Consider the following 12,500-nt stretch of genomic DNA (forward strand, 5'->3'; position numbering starts at 1 on the left):
CTCTCTCTCTCTCTCTCTCTCTCTCTCTCTCTTATTCTCTCTCTCTCTCTCTCTCTCTCTCTCTTATTCTCTCTCTCTCTCTCTCTTATTCTCTCTCTCTCTCTCTCTCTCCCTCTCTCTTATTCTCTCTCTCTCTCTCTCTCTCTCTCTCTCTCTCTCTCTCTCTCTCTCTCTCTCTCTTGCTCTCGCTCTCGCTCTCTCAGTCGACAGTCGCTCTGAGGGACATCCAGGCTATTGTGTGTCATTTTACCCGCAGTCCCCTTCAGCGGACCTCTGGGCTGGGAAATCCTCCTGTGACACACGCACACACACATACACGCACGCACACACACGCGCGCGCAGCCTGAAGACACACACTCAGCTCTGGGTCTGACTGTCCTGTGATGCTGTTTAAGAGTCTGCCACTTCAGAGCGTCGAGTGGTTAGAGCCGCATCCCGACTGGCTTTTTTTTTTTTTTTTTCTCTCCAACATTAATGTTACAATTGGAGATATGAACATCTGTGGGAATATTCATGTCATCGGATTATGTTTCAAACCAGACATACAGTAAAGTACTATTAAATAGGCTGTCTGAAACTCTGTGTGTGTGTGTTTCTAAAATATGAAATCTGTCTGAAACAGGTATGTTAGCCATATCGGGTCCATCATGCACGCTCTCACTCACACACACACACAAACACACACATACACGTACACACTCCATGTGGCCAATATGTGCTGGAATGTGTGTGTCCCTTGCCCCTGAGTTTGTGGAAAATCCTTTGATAATGAAAGTTTGAAACGGACCGACGTCTTATGGCAGGTCGCTCGATCTGCCGTGCATATGCTGTTTCCCAAAAAAAGAAAAGAAAAGAAAAGAGAAAAAGCCCTCTGTTCTTTTTTTATTGTTTTTCCTTCCCTTAAGCCCTCTTTATGGAATGTCTGCTTTTTTTTCCCAAGCCGAGGTTTGTGTTCTTCAATGTCAACATGGCGTGGTTCTTTGCCAATAAATAAAAACGGAGTTAAAAAAGAAGAAGAGAAAAAAAAAAGAAGCAAAGCTATTAAGCATCGTCTCACGAGTCCTCACTCCCCACCCCCCCCACCCACCCCCAACCTTAATACACCCCGCCCCCCCCCCCCTCTTCTGTGTCCTGCTCTGTCAATGACACGTCCCCTCTGCAGAATTCAAAGAATTCGCTTTTGACATTTAGAGCGTCCGTTGAGAAACAGCCGTGGAACAAAGCCATGTGTGTTTGTGGAAATGCACGCCGGAGAGGGGAAAAACAAATCGCGGAGTCATTGGAACAGAGCGTGTGACCAGATAAAGGGAGATAGGAGACAGAGCCTCCTCTGTGCGGCTTGTGTATTTCTGTCCTCGTTAAGTTTAATTGGGGATGTAATCTATGACATGTTTAAAGGCAGAGTGAAGTATTGCTAATGCAGAGGTGTGCTAGAGAATGAGTGGCAGTAGGCTAGCCTCACAACCTGAACGAATCGCACAATTCAATAAACGCTCAAGACTCCCGGCGATGGCTAAGATTGAAAAGTTGTTTCAAAACTCAAAAGTTAACTTAAGTGTGACCCACTGAAGTTCAAGTCAGTCTTCAAACGGCTTAGGCCGCACGTACACACACACACAGAGTCGGTGCTGTTTCAGAACTGCGCGATCTGAAAGTCGTTCGACGCCGTGGCTCAGATGGCGTAGGCCCCGCGGACTTGCCGACCCGGAGCCGCTGATGAATATGGAGGACTGTTGGAATCCACAGCAGGTAGCGAAAGGAAGCCCAATTAGCAGTGCGTTCTCTTCTCCGCTCAGCAGTCAGCGGTGCCTCTCTCCGCAGAGGTGGGCCATTTAACCAAACCGCCGTTCTGCTCACCCTGGCCCCGCGGTCAGGGCCGAATTAATTTGCTCTGCCCTCTGGAGCCCCGGAGGGGGGCAAAGGTGAAGTGTTTTAGGGGCATCAGCGGGAGTTTTGCGGCGACCTCTGCTCTCGGAAAGCCGTTTTGATTCGCGGCGCGGGACCACCTATTGCCACCCTGTTAGGGCCGCGGGGAATTGTGGGAGAGGAAGGGCGGGCGGCGAGCGTTTCCCGCCCAAGGCGGTCGAGCATCTGGTTGGTGACACCTCAGCGGAACAGGAGGTCCTCTGAGAATGCGTGGTAACAGAGCTAGGGGCGCATTAAATGCAGGAAAAGACGTGAAAAGGGAAAGATTGTGGAGGAAGCCGCCTCGAGTTCTCCCTTTCCTCTCCCGCGTTAAAGTTTCCATAACTACCTCTGCGACTGCGTTCGCATCGAGTTAACGTCACGTCACCCCACAGCGTTAAGTTTTCACCAACGCTTCGTTACGTCTCGTTAAGGAGATAGGGAGATGAACGCTGCATCCCGTAACGTGACGCTGAGCCGAAGAAAAAACTCAACGTCCCTGATTGATTCAACCAAACAATCAACAACACGCAGGGCACATTAGCACAGCGTAAACGGTTATGACAGCTGTTTCGTTATCGGGCCCTGACAGACGGTGGCAACTTTACCATTCACCCACAATGATGACATCTGATTGTCTCCTGTAATTACACCACTGCGGATATAAAAAGGAAGGAACGGGGGGGGGGGGGGGGGGGGGGCTGTCCTGAGATATACACCCAGACATTAGCTCTGACTTTGGAAACTAAGACTGAAGCTGAGGGGAAAGGTTTGATTCATTTGTTTGCGGATGTTGTCTTTTAGTTCTGTGGAAATGCCGCAAACCGTTGCCACGAGTTGCGTTCCTGTACGGCGTATGGTGTACTTCAGAGGTGAATGTGAACGTTTTCTTTTTTGTTTTATTTTGTTTTGTCTCATTTAATTTCTTTTTTTTTTTTTTTTTTAAACGTTTTAAGTGCCCGCTAATGTCATCGCGGAGTGACAGAATCAAAGGCGAAGGCAGTGATGAAAGTCCTATCATTCAGTGGCTATAAGATAACTATACTGTCACTTCACGCTGTCTGTCTTTACTCTGTAATTATGAGTGCGTATGTGTGTGTGTGTGTGTTGTGTTTTTGCCTGGATGCAAGTAGAGCCATGCCACTGCACTGCACAAGAAGCCCAGGTGTGTGCGTGCGTGTGTGTGTGTGTGCGTGCGTGCTCAGGAGTTTTGCTCAGGAGATGCGTTCGCTCACTTTCATCGGTCGGAGGGGTGGGGGGGGCGGGGCTGATTGGGCCAAAGGTGGTAAAGTACATGTGTGTGACCTGAGGCACAGAGGTGGCACCTCTCTTTTTTCATTTTTTCTTTCTTTCTTTACTCACACATGGATGACAGACTGTTCTAGAATCATCTGCCCGTCTCCACAAACCTGCCTCAGCTGCTCGAAGCTCAGTTCCGCTCCTCCTCCGCCAAACGAAACGAAACGAGCGAGCGAGCGAAGGAGCGTTTCTCTGCAGAGGGCACCATGTGTGAGCCTGGGCAGTCGTTCAGGAGGCTGCGGATTTGGCCCTGGGGGGGTCGGCAGAGGTTGAGTAGGGGAATGGAAGGGGGTGGGGGGTGGGGGGGGTAGGGTGGAGGACACGGCAGAGAAAAAGACTTGTGAAAGATTCCGTGCTTCAGTCGAGGAGAAAGTCAAGAGGTCTTCTTATTTCTGTTCATATGGGTCTGTATTACTGGGATCACACTGTTGTTTTTTGGTAGGAGATGTGTTGTCGAACTGATACATGATTGGACCAGAAAAGAGATTCTGACTTTTCACGATGTCATCAAGCACTCGTCTATTCGGGATCACCAGAGCCACAATGTCGGATGGACAGCTCTTGATAGTTCAGTTTCATTCAAACGCGTGGATTGTAAATGGCCACGTCGCGCTCTCCCGTAACCCACAGGAGCCTTAATGGCGGCCCTGTCCCTGTGTCCTCCCTTATACAGATTTCCGTATAAAATCTATGTAACAAACAGGGCAATCTCTATCCTCAGCCACCCGCACCGGCCAGGCGCTCTCCCTGCCCCAGAGGTCTTGCCACTAAACTTCACCGTGTTCCCCTGTCTTAATGTTTTCTGATAGGAGGGACAGGACTGGGCTCTGGGCTGCAGTGTGAACTGATACTTAAAATAATTGCAACTGAAACCCCATGACAAAGAAAATCCTTTTTAAAAAGCTCTCTCAGGTCTCCAGAGGCAATCTGGAGAGAGAGAGAGAGAGAGAGAGAGAGAGAGAGAGAGAGAGAGGAGTCGTGCCTCCAGTCCTATTCTTGGACTGGTGTGTAATGCGTAAGGGGCAGAGAGGGGTCAGCGCCCGTAGCTTCCCGTGTAATGACCACCGGTTTAAAAAAAAAAAAAAAAAAAACGAAAATTCGAAACTGTATCCTCATTAGCATATCTCCTCAACTCATCTGCATTCCTCTCACTCGGGCTGTGAATTTTTAATTTGCGTGGCATTATAATTCGCTTTTTTTTTAATACGGGGTGACTAATTTATTTAAACCTGGAGTGAAATTCGAGTTCCACTTTCAGCTCTGGTCACCTCCCATCTTGTCACGTTTCCCTAATGAAAGAGAGAGAGATGAAAACATGAGGATGTGACAGGGGAGGAAAGAAAGAAAAAAAAAAACAAAAAAACAAAAGCTGATGTCGTTAAATGGGATGAAATGGTTATCTAACTGACCTTCCGTCTCCGCAAGCAAGGCACTGGATACTCAAATAAAATATAACTCTCATCTTAACAAACTGATACCTACTGGAGGAACTGTTAAAAACCTTTTATCAGATCTAAACGGAGCACGTCATTGACAATTTTCGACCGCTGTGCTTATGCGCATCAAGTTACGTACAAGTGTTTTTAATATCGTAACTGAACAACATCTCAAAGCCATGAAATGTTGAAGATTAGAAGGAAAGCCATTCGTGAAAAGTCCACAAAGTACCGCATTCTGTGTACGGTGTGTAACGGAAACGAATGAAAATGTGAAAAACATATCCTTCAGTGAGCATACACTTCAAACCGGTGTGTGAAAATAATAAAAGACTCAAACGACAGTCACGGTGCTAAAGAGCTGGAGTGAGTCACGAGTCTATCGGAAGTGCTCCTCTCCATGTTCAGAGCTCTGTCGTCTAGAGGTGGTCTGTCAGTCTAGAGGTGGTGTTTGACTCCTGATCTCTGTGTCCAGGGCTCTGTCAGTCTAGAGGTGGTGTTTGACTCCTGATCTCCATGTTCAGAGCTCTGTCAGTCCAGAGGTGGTGTTTGACTCCTGATGCTGAAGAGTGATGCTCTGTACTGTTTCAGGGCCTCTGTCCAGGCCAGCTGGTTTGTGGCAGCCAGTCGGCCTGTCTCTAATGGATTAACCTTGATGGGGCATGCTTATGGACCGGAAGAGCACATTTCAGTCCTGCGTGAGCGTGTCCTGGACGACCCTGCTGGCTTCATCGCTCACTGACTTCATCCAGTTCTCGGGGCATGAAGCTGGAACACGCTGGTTACCACTCAAACCCCCCCCCCCCCCCCCCCCCCCCCCCCCCCCCCCGCCCCAATACCCCTCCACCCCAACATGACAAGACTCGGATGGGTCCAGGAGGAGGGGTGGGTAGGAAAGGGAGGTGCAGTTTGGAAAGATGCCAGCTGGGGTCTCCTCTGGGCCCTGTGACTGTACCACAGTGTTTCAGTTAACTCAGTTCTGCGCCTCTGTCGTTGGAACATTTTTATTCGGGTGAAGTTTCCAGACACTTAGTGTTTATTCTGCTTTATTTTACCCTGCTTATAGATTGTATACATCACATTATTATGGTATTACTCATGCATCTCCGTAGTGAATTTTAAACCTACGGCTGATGTGGAGAATTGGAGATACAAACACGGCGAAAATATTAAAAAAAACAGACCCAGAGAAAATCTCCTCTCTGGGTGACTACATTTACTGCTGTACTGGTGAAAATGCTTACTGTGGAACCAATTAGGTTTTGTTTTGTTTTGTTTCGTTTTGTTTTGTTTTTTTCCTTCTTCGGTATTTCTGATAGTGCCCTCTAAACACGAAAACGAGAGGCGCACAGTGTGCTGGAACATGTGGGCCGTGGTAGCTTCGTTTGGAGGAGTTTAACGATGACTCCATACACCCCTCAGACAGATCGCGTCTTCTCCGGGGAGTGCGCGGAGAGCGGGAGAGAGAGAGAGAGAGAGAGAGAGAGAGAGAGAGAGAGAGACCTTCTGGCCTTGAGGATCCAAAGACGGCGAGAGAACCGCGGCCGACTGCACGGAGCGGTGTGGGGACGGTCCTTCCTCTCGCGTTAACCTCCAGGACTCATGAATCTTCACAACGTCTGTCAGCAGATGAATGATGAGGTAAGAGGCCTGGTCGTCGGGCCCCGTTAAGACACATCCTCTTTCTAGGCTAAATTTAAGTTCACATGACACACAGCTGATCACTGATGCCTTTGAAAAAACACATACGCCAGAGGCCTGCGTGAAATCGACATTTGGCCCCCGGAGAGCGCGCCACAAAGCGGGGCTTTTGTCTGGAGATGAGAGAAAGATGGGGAGAGAAGGACAGAGAGAGAGAGAGAGAAAGAAAGAGAGGGTGCTTATCAGGAGATGCCTTCACACGTCTCATTAACTACACCGACCATCTCCACCTCTTTTCCCGTGTTATCGTGATGATCCGGCGTCTCACCCTCCCGAGCCCGGGCTCTCTGACAAACGGCCCGGGCCCTTTGAACGCGTACCGCGGCCCGCGTGGCACCCCCGGGCGCCACACTGCCTCGTAATCAAAGCTGCTTTTGGAAGCGTGGTTTTGGCGTGGAAGGTTAGAGCAGTGTTGGAATCCGTCTGCGGCACAAAGAACTCACTGTTTCCACATCTCATCTGCTCAATCAACACAGCTCCGCATCTGCTCTCGTGTGTCCTGTAAATATCCCCCTCTTCTCTCTCTCTCTCTCTCTCTCTCTCTCGATTCCTTTTTTTTATCTGTTTGGGGTGTCCTCCCCCCCACCCCAACACACACACACACAAATCTTCCCTTGTGACTGTTGCAGCTGTCAAACGGTGCTCTTTCGAATATGATTTAGATTCAGTATTTGTTTGTTTACTTGTTTGTTTGTTTGCTTGTTCCGTGTTACGAGGGGACAAGCATGTCACAGTTGGCCAGCTGTGTCAGTATGGTATATCACGTACAGTGATGGAATTTCATGCTGCTTGGACGAGTAACTGAGGCAATGATATGGGTACTTAGGCAGGTTACTCCAAACAGGTGGACACACACACTCACACACACACACACCCCAAACAGACAAAGAGTCATGTTTATAGTGCTGTTGTGTAAGACCCTACCATGTCAGCTACAACACATTTTTAAAGAACTGATTTATAAATGTGTTACTCTGCTGCTATATTCTTTTGGAGGTGTAGAGTTGTTTGCTTTTTTCACTGTAAATAATAGAGTAAAGGATTGCTTGTTCAAGGCTATTAACACAGCTGAACTGATGATATTAATAATGTATTCCTCATTAATGTTGATGTTAAAGTTGAGACCCAGGGCTGATAAAGGCCGTGAGTCACACACTCATCAGATCACTCATCGCTGTGTCAGGGCCAGAACAGAGCACAGTTTACTTCAAAACACACTACAGGGAGATGCAAAACACACTCAAATCATCTACAGGGAGACACAAAACACACTCAAATCACCTACAGGGAGACGCAAAACACAGTCAAATCACTTACAGGGAGACGCAGAGGACAACAGAGTCAAATCACTTACAGGGAGATGCAAAACACACTCAAATCACCTACAGGGAGACGCAAAACACACTCAAATCACCTACAGGGAGACGCAAACAGTCAAATCACCCACAGGGAGACACAAAACACACTCAAATCACCTACAGGGAGACACAAAACACACTCAAATCACCTACAGGGAGACGCAAAACACACTCAAATCACCTACAGGAAGACGCAGAGGACAACAGAGTAAAATCACTTACAGGGAGACGCAGAGGACAACAGAGTCAAATCACTTACAGGGAGACGCAAAACACACTCAAATCACCTACAGGGAGACGCAAAACACACTCAGATCACCTACAGGGAGACGCAAAACACACTCAAATCACCTACAGGGAGACGCAAAACACACTCAAATCACCTACAGGGAGATGCAAAACACAGTCAAATCACTTACAGGAAGACGCAGAGGACAACAGAGTCAAATCACTTACAGGGAGACACAAAACACACTCAAATCATCTACAGGGAGACGCAAAACACAGTCAAATCACCAACAGGGAGACGCAAAACACACTCAAATCACATACAGGGAGACACAAAACACACTTAAATCAGCCACAGGAAGACACAAAACACACTCAAATCACATACAGGGAGACACAAAACACACTCAAATCATCTACAGGAAGACGCAAAACACAGTCAAATCACCAACAGGGAGACGCAAAACACACTCAAATCACATACAGGGAGACACAAAACACACTTAAATCAGCCACAGGAAGACACAAAACACAGTCAAATCACACTACAGGGAGACACAAAACACAGTCAAATCACACTACAGGGAGACACAAAACACACTCAAATCACACTACAGGGAGACACAAAACACAGTCAAATCACCTACAGGGAGACACAAAACACACTCAAATCACACTACAGGGAGGTGCAAAACACACTCAAATCACATACAGGGAGACGCAAAACACACTCAAAACACACTACAGGGAGGTGCAAAACACACTCAAATCATCTACAGGGAGACACAAAACACACTCAAATCACACTACAGGGAGGTGCAAAACACACTCAAATCACATACAGGGAGATGCAAAACACTCAAATCACCTACAGGGAGACGCAAAACACACTCAAAACACCCTACAGGGAGACGCAAAACAGTCTAATCACCTACAGGGAGATGCAGAGGACAACAGAGTCAAAACACACTCAAATCACCTACAGGGAGACGCAAAGGAGAACAGAGTCAAAACACACTCAAATCAACTACAAGGAGACGCAGAGGAGAACAGAGTCAAAACACTCTCAAATCACCTACAGGAAGATGCAAAGGAGAACAGAGTCAAAACACACTCAAATCACTTACAGGGAGACGCAAAACACACTCAAATCACCTACAGGAAGACGCAAAGGAGAACAGAGTCAAAACACACTCAAATCACTTACAGGGAGACGCAAAACACACTCAAATCATCTACAGGGAGAGGCAAAACACACTCAAATCACCTACAGGGAGACACAAAACACTCTCAAATCACCTACAGGGAGACGCAAAACACTCTCAAATGACCTACAGGGAGACACAAAACACACTCAAATCAGCCACAGGGAGACGCAAAACACACTCAAATCACCTACAGGGAGGTGCAAAACACACTCAAATCACATACAGGGAGACACAAAACACACTCAAATCACCTACAGGGAGACGCAAAACACACTCAAATCACTTACAGGGAGACACAAAACACACTCAAATCACCTACAGGGAGACACAAAACACACTCAAATCACCTACAGGGAGACGCAAAACAGTCAGATCACCTACAGGGAGACGCAAAACACACTCAAATCACCAACAGGGAGACGCAAAACACACTCAAATCAGCCACAGGGAGACGCAAAACAGTCAAATCACCTACAGGGAGACACAAAACACAGACAGCGTTGCCAACGGAGAAGCTGCAGAACAGCGATACATTCCCAATCTCTGGCCTTATTTAAGAGAAATGTTTGTTTGCAGTCCTGTAGAGATGAGGGAGTCTCTAACAATAGAGTTTAAGGCTTAATTAGACCTGAGGTGTGTTCTCGTGTTGATCATAATCTTTCGAGTTCTGTTGCTGACATTAAAAACTGATTTGCGCATTGGAGCGAAGTTCATGTTCGTGATTTTCGGTGTATTGTTTTTTTAAATTTATTTGAAGTTAGAATGGTTTAATAGTCTTCTAATTTTAATATGACGTGAGGCACAGTTAGCTTTGCACAGGAACAGCCGGTAGAAATGTCCTTCAAAGGGCTACTTTTTACTTTTATACTTTGAGTATGTTTCAGAGCCTGTACTTTTTCACTTTGACTTGAGCAAAGAAGATGAATCAGTGCTTCTACTTGTACCAGAGTCTTTCTTAACACAAGTATCTGTACTTCTAGAATGTGTGTACTTTTGCCACCTCTGAGGGAGACACAGAGGAGAACAGAGTCAGAGCGGAGGAGAAGAAAGATGGATCAGAGGAGAGAAACACGCCAGCCCCTCGTCTATGCCGTCATCTCTCTCTCTCTCTCTCTCACTCTCTGTCTCTCTCTCTCTTTCTCTGTCTGTCTGTCTCCCAGCTCAGAGTGGCAGTGATTCAGCCTAAAGCCACCGTAGCTTCCTCAGGAGACAACCTGATCTGAGTTTCTCTCCTCACACACACACACACACACACACACACACAGCGGTGCCAGCAGGGAATGAGAGCGGCTGCTGTTGTGTGTCTGTTCCTGCCGTGGCTGAAAAGCCGTTGGGTGTGTCAGACAACACAAACCTGCCCGGCCAGAGCTCACTTCCAGCCATGGACATCAACTCTGTGTGTGTATGTGTGTGTGTGTATGTGTCTGTGTGTGTGTGTGTGTGTGTCTATGTGTGTGCGTCTGTGTGTGTGTGTGTGTGTGTATGTGTGTGTGTGCGTGTGTGTGTGTCTGTGTGTCTGCGTGTGTGTGTCTGTGTGTGTGTGTGTGTGTGTCTGTGTGTTTGCGTGTGTGTGTGTGTCTGTGTGTGTGTGTGTCTCTGTGTGTGTGTGGGTCTGTGTGTGTCTTGTCTATGTGTGTGTGTCTGTGTGTGTCTATGTGTGTGGGTCTGTGTGTGCGTGAGTGTGTGTGCTGAGTGGAAGAGTGGAATGAGAGGAGGTTCTCTCCGTGCGTGGGTGGGGGGGGGGGCGACAGGCTCCGGCCCCTGCAGGACTGAGGATCTGGCCATGCTGGACACCAGTGCTAAACTCCTGTCAGCTTTCATCGGCCGCAGAGAGAGGCTCCGCAGGGTCACGTCAAGGCCGGGGACAGTGGACGGGTCCTGTTTAAGGGTCTAGTGTGTGTCAAAGCGTCCGCCCAACCCACAGCTGCCAGCAGGCACCTCACAGGCCGACTACAGCACACTCAGATCAACAGGCGTACCAGACTACACAGCCTTTCTCCTCTCTGTTTTCACTGCTGCCGGTCTCTGTATAAAAATTGTTTCGTTGTTCATTAATTAAGCGATGATCCTTAATATAGATACTTCTAATAAAGTCACTTAAAAAGCCACCACCGAGTGCTCATCAGTTCTGCTCTGGTCAGTTGATGTAATAAGATTGGCTCTGTTGAATAGGTGGGTTAGGTGAGTTAAACAGGTAAGTGAGTCACCCAGGTCTGTCTGTTCCCCGTACTGATACTATAATCCTATACCCATTTTTATCTGTCATTCAAACATTTTTTAATTTTTAAGTTTATTGGGGTTTTTTTCAATATTTGTTTTTTATTTAACTAAAAGCATTTATTTTCCACAAGGATCTAAACACACATTCTAAACAACATTGATTTACCATGCTTTTAATTTCCAAACATTCAATCTTTAAATGTCAAATAGGTTTACAAAAAAAGGAGGAAAGAAAAAAAACGAAGACACATTCCTCTCCAGTTCAGTCTTCTCTGCACGGTCTGTCATATTTCTCAAAATATTCAATAAAAGAAATCACCTGCCAAAGCTTGGAATGACGGGATAAAGCACTAGCTTCAGTCAGCCCAAGAAAGTCACATCCTTACACGCTTAATGAGGTTAAAAAGCCAACAAGGGGGGGAAAAAAGGTCTTATTAAAGACCGATCTACTGAGACAACGGCGAAACCTCCGTGACAACCGAATCACAAGGCGGCAGCGCTCAGAACACCCCAGTACGTACACAAGCGAAAAGACGATGAGAAATCACGATGTTCCCACAGTCAAAACTTTTCAGCGCAGTCGCCTCACAGCTGAGGAATTCATCTGCCCAAAGAGACAAAACGCCCGAGTCAGACGAGGCTGAATGGCATTTATTTATTCATTCATAATCTCTTTATATGGCAGCACACACACACACACATACGCATTTTTCTTTCTGTTCCACTTTCACAGTGACCGGATCATTCTGAGAGTCAGTGACTGACATGAAAGAGAATTCTGTGATACAGCGGCACGCAGCGTGTTCTGTAGTACACGTGATTCTGCGTGTCTCTGGAAAAAGCACCGATTAAACTGCACTTTCCTGCCTACAGAAAGCACTGATTAAACTACAGTTTCCTGTTTACATAAAGCATTGATTAAGCTGCAGTTTCCTGTTTACAGAAAACACTGATCAAACTACAGTTTCCTGTTTACATAAAGGATTGATTAAACTGCAGTTTCCTGTTTACAGAAAACACTGATCAAACTACAGTTTCCTGTTTACATAAAGCATTGATTAAACTGTAGTTTCCTGTTTACAGACAACATTGATCAAACTACAGTTTCCTGCAGTGGTGTTTCTGTAGGTGGTGTGTGAAGATGA

This window comes from Chanos chanos, chromosome 3 (genome assembly GCF_902362185.1).
Source record: "Chanos chanos chromosome 3, fChaCha1.1, whole genome shotgun sequence".
In the NCBI taxonomy this organism is placed as follows: domain Eukaryota; kingdom Metazoa; phylum Chordata; class Actinopteri; order Gonorynchiformes; family Chanidae; genus Chanos; species Chanos chanos.